The sequence below is a fragment of the Triticum urartu genome, chromosome 2 (genome assembly GCF_003073215.2).
Source record: "Triticum urartu cultivar G1812 chromosome 2, Tu2.1, whole genome shotgun sequence".
NCBI lineage: Eukaryota > Viridiplantae > Streptophyta > Magnoliopsida > Poales > Poaceae > Triticum > Triticum urartu.
This window is the reverse complement of record NC_053023.1, coordinates 31,314,749-31,331,593: the sequence shown is the minus strand read 5'-3', so window position 1 is coordinate 31,331,593 and position 16,845 is coordinate 31,314,749. Positions and strand designations below refer to the sequence as shown.

The window sequence follows — 16,845 nt, the reverse complement described above, 5'->3', positions numbered from 1 at the left end:
TGCCCACTTTGTGCGTGCTGCTGTGCAGGATCAGACTCTCACTCTTCACTATGTGCCCTCTGAGTTACAGTTGGCGGACTTCTTCACGAAGGCACAGACTCGAGCGCAGCATAGTTTTCTTCCCTCCAAACTCACTGTTGTCGATCCACCATGAGTTTGAGGGGGGTGTTAGATGTGTATAGCCTTTTCGGTTTATCCTCATTGTATAAGGGGTCTCTTGCACTTTACCATACACATGTATATGTATTGGCCTTTGGCCCTCCTGTGAATGCAGTTGTTCATTATCCAACAAAACTGACATCCCCCACAGTGTCAGTAGAAGCGGCAGGGACAAGTAGTACATTGCGTATGCAATTATTGTAAAAGAAGCCCATGAGGAGCTGAGGCAAGGTGATAGTCCTCGTAGCCTTTGGAGAGGTTATTAAAAGTAAGGGCACAGTAGTCATGGTCGAGATAGTCATGTGTGAGGTCAGTGTAGATGTTATTGTCATTGTCGAGGAGCTATGCTTTGCTACTAGCCACATAGTGATGTGCCACAATTCACCATATCTTGTAGCTTGATGTGTAGATGCTCAATAGCCTGACATAATTTGATCTTCTACTTCTTCCTCTTCATCTTCTTCCCTTTGTCCTTATCATGTGTGACTACAATTTATCACAAAGAAAAATGTGTGACTGAAATTTTGTGCATGGAAATTTCAACAACGTGAGAACAAAAGAGATGTTATTTATCAATTCAAATCATTGATCAAAAGCCCTGCCCCAGAGGGTCTTACTAATTTACGTGTAGTGGTCCACGACAGTTAAATCGGGCTTGTTGAAACGAGCAGCTAGGTGTTTCTCAGCAAGTGCTAGTCCAACAGCGTTTGCAAAGCCCTGCCCCAGAGGACCTACATAAATAAATATTGATACATAGCTGCCATAACCACTGAATTTAAAATGAAATTATGATCAAATTAAATCATAACAAAGTATTAAACAATAAGTGATTGTAGTACAAAACAGACGAAACAATGTGTTTATTGAAGAAAGAACAAATGTAGGGATACTATCAGACGCAGCTGCCCAGCCACCTCTACTCTTGTGGGAATAGCTATCCTCCTATTCCCCGTCGCCTCCCTCCCCCCCCCCCCCCACGTGGTGGTTCCCCCCCTCCCCCTCCGTCTCTGCTCCCTTCCCCGGCTCGGCTCTCTAGACGGCCGCCATCATCGTTTGGCCATACAAAGCGTGAAATGATCACGGGAATGCCGGAACATAAGAACGAGTAAAGAGAACAAAAAACTGATAGATCCATTAAAAATTTAAAAGAACAAATGATGAAGTTTCAAAAATTGTTCCTGTATTTCTATATTCTGCTCCTTCTATTTGTCTTTTAATAACTTCTTACTGATAGTTGTATTTATACTATAATAAAGAAGATGAACATTTTATTACCGCTCCTTACATTTGTCTTGGTGCTACAATTGTGACCACGCTTTGTTTGAGTAACGTTTGTTGATAGATCTGACCCACCTGCTGTTATGCGATAAATTATTCAGGCTTGTTAACCAAGAAAAGTGGATGCTGCAGCCCCATCAGATCACTGCTGAGTGCAATGCCGCAATCCCTGAGGCCGAGCGCGAGAAGCTGAAGGACACCTCCTTTGAGGATCTACTAAGGGGAGCACATGTTTGCACCACCAAAACTCACTGCACTGTCATTCCAGTGATGTTCAGCTCTTGATCTGTTGGTTTCTCATACAAGAGGCAATTGTCATCCCTCCATGGGTTGCTCTCACCATCAGGCTAAGGCCCGGTGTCTGGAGAGTATGTGAGGGTAAATGTGAGCGAGCTTGGTGTTGAGGAGTTAAGTGTCCCTGAGTATTTGCAGCTCAAGGAAGAACTGGCGAGTGGAAGGTATCTGTGATTTTGTGAAATTATTAAGATCCAAGAGTCCAGCTTATACCTTAGTTTTACCATATAACGCTTCTTCTGTTCAAATTGCAGCACCGATATCAAATTTGTGCTTGAGCTGGACTTTGAGCCATTCAACGCCTCCTTCCCGCGCCCATCGCTGTCGAAGTGCACTGGCAACGGTGTGCAGTTTCTGAACAGGCACTTGTTGTCGGAGCTGTTCCATGACAAGGAGAGCATGTACCCATTGATTTACTTCCTTCGCGCGCACAACTACAAGGGGATGGTAGGTTACACTCTCCAGTGTCTCGCTTTGTAGATTGGATCATTTGGCTTTGTACATCGGATCATTCGACTATATATATCTTTGCTGAAGGTTCTCTAGAAAAACTATATCTTTGTTGTTGAAAACTGACAGGCTTACATCCTTTGTTAATGGTATGTCAATCTCTTAGATATATCTAAAAGCAGCATATGAGCATAGTCAGCCTGTAAGAAAATATAGACACGATCTCACTTAATGTGTTCGGGATTTGCCCTGATGATTTGTGCATTTGTTAAGTAAAAAATGTTTTAGAACAAATTCTTTAACTAAGTGCAAAAGCCTGATGATCCAATCTACAAAGTTTGAACTGAACTGTTACACCTGCTGTTTAATCACGATGAGCATGTAATATTTTCTTTCTTTCTTCAGACCATTATGTTGAACGACAGAATTCGCAGTCTCAGTACCCTGCGACTCCAAGGTGCACTCAGGAAGGCAGAGACACATCTGTCTGGCCTTCCAGCTGACACCCCATACTCGATATTTATCCTACAAGTTCAGCATCTGAGGCTAGACTATTCCAATTTAGACAAGTTAACACGATATTTGTATTGGACAGTCAGCAAACATAATTTTGTGAAAATTCATCCCAGAAAGATATGATGGTATAACTTTGCTAAATAAAAGTTATAAGTCATGAATTGCGCTCTCTCTCAGTTATCAACCTGTAGCTTGCGGCTGTGTGAAATCACAATTCAAGTGCTTAGCATCACGTTAATGTTACAGGTATTCAAAAGATATTGCAGGTGGTCAGGAGATATGACATTTTTTTACTTCTACATATGCAATCTGGAAAAAAAACAAAAAAGAAGTTCCAGTTTTTTATTTAACAAGTAGTCTTACAGCCGTAGACAACAGAGTATAAACTGGAAAAAGATCAAAAGATAAGAAAGAAAAAACAAGGACATCACACAACGATCCACTTCTACATACGCATTGCTAAGAAGGTAGCACTAGCACCTCATCTTGGCACATTGTCAAAGATTTTCCAGTTTTTATGTTTCATCCCTGGAATTGGATGACCACCACCAGCAAACAACTATGCTTATTACACTGGCACAAAAACATGGGCTGAAAACAGATAGATCTTTGAAACCAACACCACCCTCCCCTGTAACCTTGAAATTGAACTAACTCTCCGGTTTCCACCAGCCATGTGTTAACCGATGAACGAAGTAATGGTGCCTCCGGAAGTCGGTGTAGCTGCGAAGCCTGATGTTGCAGGGTTTCTCGGGGCACTTGAAAGTTTGTTTCGGGCTCAAGCTATGCTCGTCCCGATAGTGATTATTGATCTGTTCAACCAAAGCTAGAAGTCAGAAAATCAAATTAATATATGCACCAATTAAAATTATGAAGATGCTTACATCATTTATCTTCACTCGAGAGCAGTAAAGTCCCTCGAAACAGCATAGGTGACATACGAAATTCTTCTTCGAACACTGTGCAAGTGCTTGGCAGTACTCGACATACAGGTTCACCTCAGACTCTGGCACAAGCTGCTGTTGAACCATCTGTGAAGAACCAACCATTTAAAACATACTAGCAGAATAATATGAAGGTAAAAGAGGAAGAGGTACTCTAGTTAAAGCTAGAAGTCTTCCACGTATTTGTTATTCGAGATGGGCAGATAATAATCTATTCTTCGAAAATTTGCAAAGACGTTGTTATCCTGATCAGGATTTCTAATTCCTGTTTTATGTGGCCTTGAATCAGAACTGAATTGTTTGGCCTTATCTCTCAGTTCCACCCTTCACAAGAACCAATCAAATCCCCCTAGCTGCTTTTGCTGAGCTGAATGGCAATATTGGATTGGTTGGGAGTACCCTGATTTATGGGTCACACTGCCAGACTCTAACTGCTGGGGTTAATCATCGTTATAATTAATGTTGGAAAATATTTCAAGTTGTTTATGTTTCATTTGTTTTCAGCAAGGTGTCGTCTAAGACAAGGTGTTGGATACTCGTATGTTGGCAACTCATAACTGAACAGTGTCAGAAAAATTGATGACATGTTAGCTATGATCTGAACAGTGTCACAGAAACTGTATTGATTTTAGTTTCAATGGTAATACTGAACAACATGCACCAGATTTTAGTTTCAATGTTGCGATCCAGTATTTCTGTTGAAACTAAAATCAATGCAGTTTTGGTTTAGTGAAACAATTGTATTAGCTCTTTGGTCTTCCTTATTTGGCTGTAATAACACTCTGCTCGTAGAAAGAAACAGTCATTCTACTTTGTTTCAAAGTGTATCATTGGTTGTCACACAAAATGAAATCTCACAAGGGAAGAGTGTTATTGCACTGAACACACCTTGGCAAACGTCAATTCTGCCTGGAGACAGGAACAACTTTTCTGAAGGTTCAAAATTGGTTGTAATTACTAAGGATAGAAACATTGCATCAGAGAAAGTTTAGTTGTTCAGTCCATCGTTTAACTAAATGTTAGCAGGTCCGGCTAGTTCAGACCACCGTTTAACTAACCAAGTCATAAGAACTCAAGTATAAAGAAGGCATATAAGGGACTAAATTTTAAGGAATCAGCGAGAGATGACCTTACATGTATGGGAGGAATAGATGCCGGTGTAGGTGTTGTTCTGTTCTTTCGAAGCCAGTCCTCCCATACAGGTATCCTGCTCGGGTTGGGCGCCTTTTTCTTCTGTGAATACCTAAATGCCTGATGCACTGCAGGCTTTTTCTCTGTCTTCTTCTTCTTCTTCTTCCCCTTTCCGTTGACCGGACTTCCATTGTCAACTTCAGCAACGTCTTCTTCGCTTCCTAAAAGATCTGAGGAAACAGGAAATCAATTGTCAATAAGTTCAATTCATCTAGTTAGCAAGAGCAGTACACTGTTTTAGAGAAGAGGAAAGGAAATTACCTGTTGGATGGCTTCTTGATTTTATATTTGCTTCAATCCTGGCAAGCATCTTACGAAGTTGGTCTTGGACGGTGGCAATCCTATCTTGTGAGCAGTCCCCTTTAGTGCAACCAACAGGCACATCATGTCTGCCCGGGTCGTCAGGGTTATGGACTAGAAGGGCTCTTTGCACAATGCTCATTGCGTACTCATCTTGGTCAAGTGCAGAGTAGAGCTCATCCAGGAACTTTGCAATGATGATAGAACCTTTGAAAGCAGCCGCTGCTTCATGGACCATCTGGACCAGCTCTCTTAACATTGCCTTAAACTGTGGTCCACCCACTGTTGTAGTGTGCTTCAGCTCCACATAACTTTCTAGCATGCGTGCTCGGGCACAGTAGCCATAAGTTGCAGCCAAGTTCTTTGCCTCCTCTCTTGCAGCATCAACATCACCAGCAACATCCTTACGCAAGATCTCCTCCACTTTAGTAGGCACAAACTGATCACACACAAATCCCATTATCTCGTGTAGCTTATCTGAAGCTTCTGCTCTTGCTTTGGTAATGTTGTCCTTGGGCAACGAGTGGATGAGCTGGTAGCCCTGTTCGAGCCCTTCAAGCCTGTGGCTGGCGTGCTTGGTTCGCCGTTTGTTCCCGTGTTGGGTGCGGGTGCGCCGACGAATATCATACCAGATGTTATGCCTGGCTGGGTCGTCCGGGTCAATCATGGTACTGGCATGGATGAACTCAGATTGGATGTCAGCAATCCGGTCAGTAAACCCATTGGCATGAAGAGACACAACGGACGCAACATCTGTGTCGAAGGGAAGCTTAATCTCAGGAAGGATTTCCTTCTCAAGCTCACCGAGCTTTGCAAGGCACATCAGCTCGTTCCCTCGGAAGACAGGAGTCACGATGCAGCGTGGCGCAAACCGCTTGGCTTCGGTGAAGTAGGCCAGGGCCAGAACTGAATGATCGCGCGACTAGCGCAGCACATCCTCATCATCAGTCTTGGACCCCGTCTCGAACAGCGCTGAACTCATCTGGCTATGAAGATCGCCTGCCAAATTGAGCGCCACCGTGGACCGCGGGTGGGCGGCGACGAGCGCCTCGGTCATGCCCCCGTTCCCGCACAGGAGCTTGGCGATCTCTCGGCACTCATTCCTGATGGCGGTCGCCTCGCCCTCTTGGCGGATCTTGGCGCGCTACTTCCTCGTGGTGCCCTTGGTCGCCGATGGCTCGGCGAGCGCGTCAGCCTTGGTGAGCTGCGCCTCGTCGTGCTCACGCGCCAGCGTCTTCGCGGCGCCCGCTTGGCGGTTGAGGACCATCTGGGTCGCAGACGACGAAGCCTGCGCGTTCTCCATGGTAGGGTGCGCCTCGGTGAGCACCTCGTCGTCCGCAGCGGCGCCGTTTTGACGACGACGACGACGGCTCCCAGCCGCTCCTGGGTTCCTCGCGGACGGTGAGGGCGGCGCGTTCGCGAGAACCTGGTCGCGGGCCAGAGCCTTCCCCGCGTCCTCGTCTCGACGAAGAGCCCGCGCGGCCGCTCCTACATCGTTGACGCCGACCGCGGTCGCCGACGGTGAGCCCGGCGCGTCCGCGAGCACCTCGCCCCGAGCGGGCGCCTCGTCCGTGTCGTCGCTCGGACGACGCCCGCTGCCCCCCTTGGACGGGGCGGAGCCAGCGTTGCTCATGGTGCTCGGTCGGGAGCGGAGCGGGGAAGAAGCCGCGGCCCCCTTCGGAATGCCGGAGGGGGAGAGGTTGGGCCCGTCGACGCGGAGGCGCGGCACGGGGAGGGCGTCGGCTTCGGGCGGCGCGGGGCCGGTGGGGAGGGCGGATTCGAGGCGGCGGGGGCGGGGGAGAGAGGCGAATTGGGAGAGGGTTCGGGGCTTGGGTGGTTGGTTTGGTTGCCGCGGCGAAGGCGTGGGCGTGGAGGATGGTTTAGCTTGCGAGGCTTGGAGCAGGTGGCGACAAAGCGCTGGCCTGGTTGGAGGCTTCAAGCTTCTCTCCCATCCATTTTCTTCTCTTCTTTTCTCCTTTCCCCTTCATTGCTTTCTTTTTGCGAGAAAATTTCTGATCTATTCATTGCTGCTGCACCCATTTCGAATTTGAAATTCCTTTTCCACCCTGCTAATTTTGAATATGGCCGCTCGTTTTCCGTCACCTCCTTTGAATTAAAAGTGTCAGTTCATTCATCACAGTCGACATATATTTGAATTGAATAATGTCACCACTTTTCAAGTTTCTACATTAAGTTTGGAGGGGGGGAAAAGGTGGTATGCTCTCGGTTTGCGAATTTAAGCATGGTCACGCGATAGGAAATGTGGAAGTTGAAACCATGGTGGCTAAAGTGCAACGAGGAATGGAACAGAAGAAATTTCTCAAAACTGAAAAAATGTTTTCCGCATTTTTGGCCATAATGCCCACCCAGGACCATACATTTGGCAACACTGCAACATAGATAAGAGTATCGACAACCGGTCACAAAAATAATGCAATCCAATTGGACCCCTCAAACCGGCCCTATACGTCCCGCCACCCCCCCCCAATACCCCCCAGCTCATATATGGTGCGGATACAAGGAGGCCCGGCCGCGCGCCATGTCGGACGGGTGGGGCACACGCGGAAACCCAACGGTCCGAGGCGGAGCTCACCAGGCGGAGATGGACGCCGTGCAGGCACGACGTGCCGCTTGCATTGCAGCAGCCTTGCCTCCGAACTCTCCAGAGGGGTTGAGGGTGGAGCAGGTGACAAGTATATATTATCTTTTTTTTAACTATGCATGTGGATGGATTTCATGGTGCATGTAGTAGCAGGATATGTTGGAAAGCATTGTCTAAGAAAATAGTCCTCATTTCTTGATCCTCATATTAATACTAGTATATGAATTTCATCCACATACATAGTTAAAAACACAAAGATAATATGGAGGCACGCTCCTTTTGGCCCTTTTTTTTGTTGTTGCTGGGGGGCCCTTTTCTTTTCTTGACCCTATTTCCTCGCCGTGTGGGTCCCAGGTGCGCAGCAACTGATCTGGTTCTGGAGGAGGCGCAGCATCTTTGGGCGGGGCAAACGGCGCTCCTCTCTCGCTGCCGCAGAGGCGGTGGGATGATTCGCATGCCTTTGGTTGTTGTCGCCGCCGCCGCGTACGCCGAGAAGCATTTCTAACGGGACTGCCTCGGCCAATCACACGCTGCCAGCTATGCTGGGTCCCACCGTAGAATCCTACCGCCTCTGGGTTGTTGCTTCTGTGTTGACGTTCCTTAATTGGTGATGGGCCCCACCCAAGTGCGTAGTAGTACTACATGCAGCGTGCAAAGACGGGATGACGCTTCCTAGTCTCTCGTCTGTCTGTCCAAACAAACCCGTTCCATTTGATAATTTATTTAATTCGTTGATGTCTTCTGAACTGAAATTCCGTTTTCAGTTTTATTTTTCATATTTGAACTCCTTTCGACAAGATCTTCGAAACAAGACCAATCTTGGATATACATACATTTCGAATCTCAGTTAGGGCACGTTGCTTTAGCCATATTTTAATTAACTAGAGTATACTATATATGTGCTAAAACATTTTGGAATGCGTCTCAGTGATTTTGGAACACGTCTCAGTAGTTCTGAGGGGTCGGATTGGGCGGATTGTTTGGACGGAGAGACGAGAGAATAGGAAGAGGGTTCAGAGCTTGGTGGTTGCTTTGATTGCCGCGGCGACGGCGTGGAGGATGGTTTCGCTTGCGAGGCTTGGAGCAGGTGGCGACAAAGCATTAGGCTGGTTGGAGGCTTGAAGCTTCTCTCCCATGCATTTTCTTTTCTTTTCTTTTCTTTTCTCCTTTCTCCTTCATTGCTGCTGCTCTCCTTTTGAATTTCAAATTCCTTTGCCATCCTACTAATTTCAAATGTGGTTGCCTGTTTTGCGTCACCTCCACAGATAGTTTCCTTTGGAATTAAAATGTCGGCTCATTCATCACAGTCGACATATATTTGGATTGAAGAATGTCGCCACTTTTCAAGTATCTCCATCCTAATTGGTGGCAAAAAAAAGGTGTTGTGCTCTTGGCTTGCAAAATTAAGCATGGTCACGCTATAAGAAATGCCGAAGTTGAAACCATGGGTAGCTAAAGTGAAACAAGAGGGACAGAACAAAATTCTCAAAACTGAAATGGTCTCCGCATTTTTTGGCCATGATGTCACCCAGGACGAAACGTTTGGCAACACTGCAACATAGATAAGAGTATCTACAATCGAATCCCTCAAATCCCCTCTACGTTCGGCCGAGTGGACAGGTCAATGACTGGTCATGAAAATGCAATCCAATTGGACCCCTTAAACCGTCCCTATATGTCCGGGTTATCCGGCGCCCGTTTATACAGAACCCATACCTGGTGCGGATACAGGGAGGCCCGAACGTGCCCGCCACGTCGGACGAGCGGGGCACACGCAAAAATGGAGCTCCGACGGGAGCTCACTAGGCGAAGATGGAGGCCGTCCAAGCACGACGTGCCGCTTGCATTGCAGCAGGCTTGCCTTCGAACTCTCCAGAGGGGTTGAGGGTGGAGCAGGTGACGAGCATATATTATCTTTGGTTTTAACTATGCGCGTGTATGAATTTCAGGTTGCATGCAGTAGTATGGATATGAGGCATATCCACACTACTATATACTCCGGTTAATTGAATTATATATGGCCAAAGCAACCAGACATAACTGAGATTCAAATATACCCAAAATTGGTCTTGTTTCGAAGACCTTGTCAAAAGGAGGTCAAATATGAACAATAAAACTAAAATCGGAATTTCAGTTCAGAAGATATCAATGATCTAAATTACTAAATGGAATGGGTTTGTTTGGACAGAGAGAGAGAGACGAGAGAGAATAGGGAGCGTCATCCCGCGTTTGCACGTTGCATGCAGTACTACGTACTTGGGTGGGACCCATCACCAAATAAAGGCATGTCAACACACAGGCAGCGCCGCGGAGGCAGTTGGATTCTGGGGTGGGACCCGGCGTATCTGGCAGCGTGTGATTGGACGAGGGAGTCCCGTTAGAAATGCTTTTCGGCGTGCGTGGCGACAACCAAAGGGCATGCGAATCATCCCACCGCCTCTGCGGCAGCGGCATACTCCTACTACTACGAATCAACCCTGAGCTGCGAGCACACGTACGGCGCCTCCAGAACCAGATCGGTTGCTGCGCACCTGGGACAAGGGTCGTTGTAGTACACGGCGAGGAAATAGTGTGAAGAAAAGAAAAGGCCCCCAGCAAAAAAAAAGGGCCAAAGGGGCGTGCGACACCGGGTGAGCCGGACGACGGCAATATGCCTGGCCTTTTTCCCGGGTCACCAAGGAAAACTTACCTTTCCGTGGTCGTCAAATCGGTGGCCACGTACGCATGCGCATATGTATACCTCCCACATTTTTTTTGAACACAGTACAGCCGCAAGCGCTCATATAAACGCGCATACACTCACCCTTATGAACACACATATGCACACCCTACCCCTATGAGCACCTCCGAGAGACTGGGCCGGCATATCATCTTGAGATTTTACGAAGTCACCGTAGGCGCCTCGTAGTCGACGGAAACGTCTCCTCCCACTGAAAGTGTATAACTATGCACGTGGGTATGAATTTCAGGTTGCATGCATATGTGCTAAAACATTTTGGAACACGTTTCGCTAATTTTCGAAATGTAGTTCGGCAATTTTGGAATGCATTATTTCACTGGTTTTTTAAAATGCATTTTAGTAATTTTGAAATATGCATACTGTCTTTTGATGTCGAGGAGGTGAGATTCGCTAGCCTTTGATGTGGCCAGTAAGAGCATCTACAACTGTACCCTCTCAAATGTCCCACCGAACTATTCAAACATTGTCTGGACAACAGAGAGAAGAAAAAAGTGCCACCTAACTGACCTCCTCATTTTCTCCCATATGACTGGGCTGACCAGCACGCTCGGACAACTCCACCACGTCAGCCAAATCCATCCAACCCCACCTACAGCTACACAACCCCGTCAAAATCCATCCGTGTCGGACGCCTCGCACGCCAACGCCTCAGGTTGGACACAATCTGGTCCTTGACCGAGCCTTGCTTTGGACCGGTCCGGACCGAGGTGGCCAGCGAGCCTTTTTCCAGGACCGGACCAACTAGTGTCAGGCTCAGTTAAGCTCTAAAGGACCGACTGGACAGGTTACTGGGAGTGATTTGGTTATTGTTTTAGCCTCTGTTTAGCCATTGTGTAGGCATCTTTCGATATTGTAAAGCAAATGGACAACAACCCCCTCTTTTATGCAATGTTTTCCCTCTGTTTTGGCCATTGTGAGCTAAAATTTGACTCTTTTTGCCTCTGTTTGGACACTACGAGGAAGAGTGATAGGAACTAAATAAATTCTTCACTTAACTTCAGGTTTAGTGATGCATGGTCCTGACAAGGAGATGTTCTAGGACTAACTTCAGGTCACTACATATATGAGGATGGAAAGCAAGCATATGTGAGGATGGACAAGAAACATATATGAGGATGGACAACAAGCAAAAATGGACCAAAAATACAACATATATAGTCCTACTCCTAGAATCATACAACATATATGAGGATGGTACCCTAAACCCTACAACATATACAAGATAAATTTTGAACATTTAGAATCTTTGTTTCAAAGGAGGATAGAATCGACAATAAAGAGGATGGACAACATTTCATTCGAATCTTGGACATCAAAACAATTGATTTTGACATGAACAATAGCACAAATATCACATCCACAAGCATTTCATTTGGACAACAAGCATAACTAAATTTGGACAACAAACATAACTAAATTGGACATCATTTCATTTGAATTTTGGATATCAAAACAATTGATTTTGACATGAACAATAGCACAACACATACACAAACATTTCATTTGGACAACAAGCATAACTAAATTTGGACAACAAGCATAACTAAATTGGACAACATTTCATTTGAATTTTGGACATCAAAACAATTGATTTTGACATGAACAATAGCACAACACATCCACAAACATTCATTTGGACGACAAGCATAACTAAATTTGGACAACATTTCATTTGAATTTTGGACATCAAAACAATTGATTTTGACAGGAACAATAGCACAAATATCACATCCACAAACATAAGGTCTTATCATAATTGAACGGCATGATTACAAACTTGCAACGACTATTCCAAGTTCATGTCAATTGACAAGTTCAACATAACACAAATGAGTTGTTCATGACTTGACAAGTTCCAACATAGTTCATGACATCTCCAAATTTGCAATGACAATTCATAGTTCATGACTTGACAAGTTCCAACATAACACAAATTCAAAAGTAGCCTTCACATGAGAAAGATCACTTTGCCATCCATCCCCCAAATAGCAAGATCAACATCCACATGATGAATGTCTACAAGATAAGCAACATTCGCATAAAATAATGTTGGTTATTGTATGACAAGTGAAACATGTGCGAAGAATAGTTACCAACCGTTGATCTCCTCCACAATGGGTAACTTGATGGTCTCAACATCATCCTCTTCCTTCTCATCCTTCGGCTACAAGTGTGGAAGTTGACAAATGCTCACATCACATACAACTACACCAAAATAGGGGGAAAAAGGTAAGAAAAAGATAGCAAACATACCACCACATTCAAGTCGATGTGCACATCCTTGATATAACTTGCATCACAAACTAATGCCTCCACCATAGCCGGTTTTAGTGAACTCCTATAGTCATCTAATATGACACAAGTTGACAAAGTAGTTCGAGGATGAGAAGTTGACAAGTTTATATCCAAAGTTCAATAGTACAAGTTGACCCACGCCCAAGGCCGGAGCTCCCCTCGCGCCGGCGTCCGAGACTGAGCGCGGAGCTTGCACGCCCGCGTCAGAGGCCATCCCCGAGCTCACACGCGTCGGCTCCCGTGCCCACGGCCACCGAGCTCGCGCGCCCGAAGCTTCCATGACTACGGCTCTCGCCCCGCCCCTGAGCTCGCGCGCGCCCACCGCCTGAAGCTCCCATGGCCACGGCCACGAGCCCACGACAGAAGCGCGTGCGTGCGCTGTGCGCGCTGGCCGCCACCGCCGCGTGCAGCCGCAGCTGCCGTGATGCAGGACAGGAGCTCCCGCGCCATCGTCTCAGGCCGTACCTCGCGAGCGCGTCCGCATCCGAGGCCGTGGCCGGAGCTCGCGCGCCCTTGCGCCCGCGTCCGCATCTGGGGCCGGACGCCGCGAGCCGCTGCGTGCGTGGTAGCTAACTGCTAGCCCGCCGCATGTGTGCCAGCTAGCTAGCCGCCGCCGCGTACTGGTCGCTGCCGTGCGTGCACGGCCGCGTGCCGCTGCTGCCGCGCCCGCGCGTGCTACCTGTTGCCGCCGCTCGGCCTGGCCGCGAACTGGCTGCTGCGCGCCTGTCCGCGGAGCTCGCCAACACCACCGGCCCCGCCGGAGCTTGCGAGCTGGAGGGCCGTCCGGCGGCCGCCATCGACATCCATCTGGTGTGTGCTCTGATGAGGCCGCGCACTACATGCTTGCTGAAATGCTTCAAAGTGGATATCATAATTTGGGGATCATGGTTATTTGAGAGAAAAAGTAGGAGAAGTAGGGGTTAAAAACGGACGTGCCCGGTCAGGCGTGTCGCGGACGTTTGGGAAGGCAAATTTGTAAATCGTGGTTGTAGATGATGTAAATGCACGCGGAGTGGAAACGCAGAGACACAAAAGCGGAGCAGCATGCCGACCTGGGCGTGTCCGTGTCGACTGTCGAGGTACGTACGGGGCGCTCAAGGGAACGCCATCTCCTACCGGTCCTAGTACGTACAGTGTCATACACTAGCGAACCAGCCGTGAAGCTCGCGTGTTAGTGCCACATCGCAGGCTAACACCCGACGCCACCGGTTCAGATTATTTGGTTACTTCAATTAACCACCTCACTTTTTTTCTTCTTCTTTACACCATTTATTCATGAATATTTCTTAGACCAACTATTCAATGCGACCACCTGGTGTGATATATCAGCTGTCTTGGGACAATCTTTATCACAGATGAATTGCACTTTTCTTCTCTGAATCACTTTTGAAAGCAAGTCTTTCGTTATTTGCAAAAAAAAAAAGCAAGTCTTTCATTCGAATAGGAAAAAGCCCTTGGAGCAACTCTAGCATAGTCACTATCGTCAATAACCGTCCCATGGTGATTTTGTTCAAAAAGACCATTCTCATATTAATTTTAGGTCGTGAGCCATTGCATTGGAACGCGCTCCATTGCCAGCCGCATGCGGCGGAGAAAAATTGGACATCTCCGCTCATCCTACATGCAGCCTATCTTCTCTCCATGCCAATGGCATAGATGGTTTTACAAATCCCGTCACTCATCTCAGCGAGAAAATGAGCCAATTAAAGATATCTCCGCCTCCACTTTTCTGATGTTCACCATGTCGCTTCCCCCGTGGTCAAACTGGATGCGGCTCTCGAAGGAGGAGCAATGAATGATGGACGAGGAGGAAGCAGAGGAGGGAGGCCGCCCTAATCGATGATGAGGAGGAGTGGGAGGCTATGTAGGAGGATCACACCCTGCTCGCGAAGGACAAGTGGAATCCCCAAAAAGAGGGGTTGGATTGGGATCCCTGGTACAACATGTGAGGATCCCGCTCATGGAGGAGAGGCCCCTCAATTCCATGTCCCATGGTCGCCCCCCTTCCCCCACCGGCTCACTTTTAAGGAGGCATGGGGTGAGCGCTATGCCACCAACGCCTTGGCCAACCGCCTAGACGAAATCTTCGAAGAGACCGTCTGGCACGTGGCAAAGAGGGGGCGGGATGTCTGGCTCGTGTTCGAAGAGGCACGGGCGGCCTCCGCGGCAAAGATAGGGCATGCCTCCTGGCGCAAATTCGATGCGCCAATGGTGACATTCGTGGCCATAGATCGTGCCATCTTGGGCCTTCCCCTAGCTGGTCAAGATGTCTCCGATCTTGATGATCGCCATGACCGCGCAGGGGCGTCATGCGACCACTCCTAGAGTTCAAGGCGACTCGTCACATATGTATGTGCCCGGAGCATAGCATTCACCATCGACTTAGGCTTAAAATGCAGGCTATAGTCGCTACATATATGTAAAAGCAACAAATTTTGAACACCTATACTACTAATTATGTATGAAATATCTCTAGTCGACATTTCTTCCACTATATAGGAACTTTGCAATGCAATGTTATCTGAATTTAAGTGGTGAATTCCTCAAACTCATTGTTTGACTATTGGGTGGATGCACCCAAAAAACATATGGCGACTTTATTATGCTAAATCTAAGTTTACCCATCGCCTTGGTAACCTTCAAAATACTAGTAAATGCACACATGTAACACACGTTAATATTTAGGCAATATATTAATTGCATGTGGATATTATGTATGCTATTATTTGTGTGTTAATCTTGTGATTAGTGCAATATTTGGTATAATATTAATTGCACGTTAAACACGTTTAACGCTCGCCATTGAAGCAGTATAGGTCGTTGGATTGACTTAGTTCGATGGCCGAGATCAATTGGATCTGCCCCTTTGGGTCTTTTTATATTGGTATAGATATAGATTATGAAGTGCACTCAATACACATTATGGAGCTTATGAATTTGGCGACACTGCTCAGGTTCCCCTTATGAGGCTCAACTTAGGATGAAAGCGGTGTCAATAGGGATAAGTTTTTCTTATACTTTTTTGGTGGGAAAAGCTCTTATTATTATCTAAATGTTAAAGATTGGCGCTACACTAGTGTCAAGAAATGTCTTGGGGTTAAGAAATGTCTTGACGCTACACTAGTGTCAAGAAATGTCTTGTATTGTGGGACGGAGAGAGTAGAATGATATAGTTGGGAGACACCTTCTCAGTTATAGCAATCTTTGTAACATAAAATACGTTCAATAAAGGCAAAGCATCTTTGAGGATGTTGAGGCTTGTGGAGGGTTTGAGCATTTTTGTGAAGAATCTGAATGGTGAGACTCTTGGGGTTGCTCCGAATAAGAATCTTTTGAAGAGCCCATTGGATCAGTTTGCCATTCACCCAATAGTTGATCTTTTATATGGGCAACTATTATTTTCTTATTTACAAATCAATACTAATTAACCATGATAACATATGATGAAGACTAATCCAAGTCAATATTTGAATTGCTGAATTGCTGATAGACCAGGGTTGAAGTATACCTGGGCATGGGGTACCTGATCCAACCAGCCCGACCCGACCCGGTCCAAAAAGCCCAACCCAACCCAGCCCGGTCTTGCTCATGGACGGGCCTGGGCCTAGGATTTGAGCCCAAAGGTGGAGCCAGACCGGTCCCGGGCCCACCAAATTTGTAGTTTAGTGAAGAGGCCCGACACAACAGGTTTTTTTATGATGGGCCAGGCTTTGACCTGGATTCTAGGCCCCAGCCGGGCCGGGCCGAGCCCGGGCCTAGTTTTTTTGCATCGGGCTTGGTTAGGCCCGGCCCGGCCTGACGGATGGCCAAGTATATATACTAGTTGCAAGACATGGTTTGATATGGCCAAGACTAGTCAAGTCAATATTGACCTGCTGACATGGGCAAGGGTCTCACCTGTCAGCCTCACATCTTCTTTTCCTCTCTTTCCCATCCTTCCTCCCAGCCGGCCCGGGCCTTCTGCTTCGTCGACGCCGCGCCCGCACGGAAGGATCGGGAAGAGTGGACGGACGGCGCCATCAGCAGCCTCCTCGACGCATACACGGACGGATTCGACCACAACGGGAGCACTCAGG

At 47.1% G+C, this 16,845-nt stretch overlaps 1 pseudogene; it reads right to left on the bottom strand.

Moving 5' to 3' along the window:
• Nucleotides 1–3,347: 3,347 nt before the first annotated feature.
• LOC125540849 lies at nucleotides 3,348–6,708 on the bottom strand (annotated as a pseudogene).
• Between the last annotated feature and the right edge of the window lie 10,137 nt (nucleotides 6,709–16,845).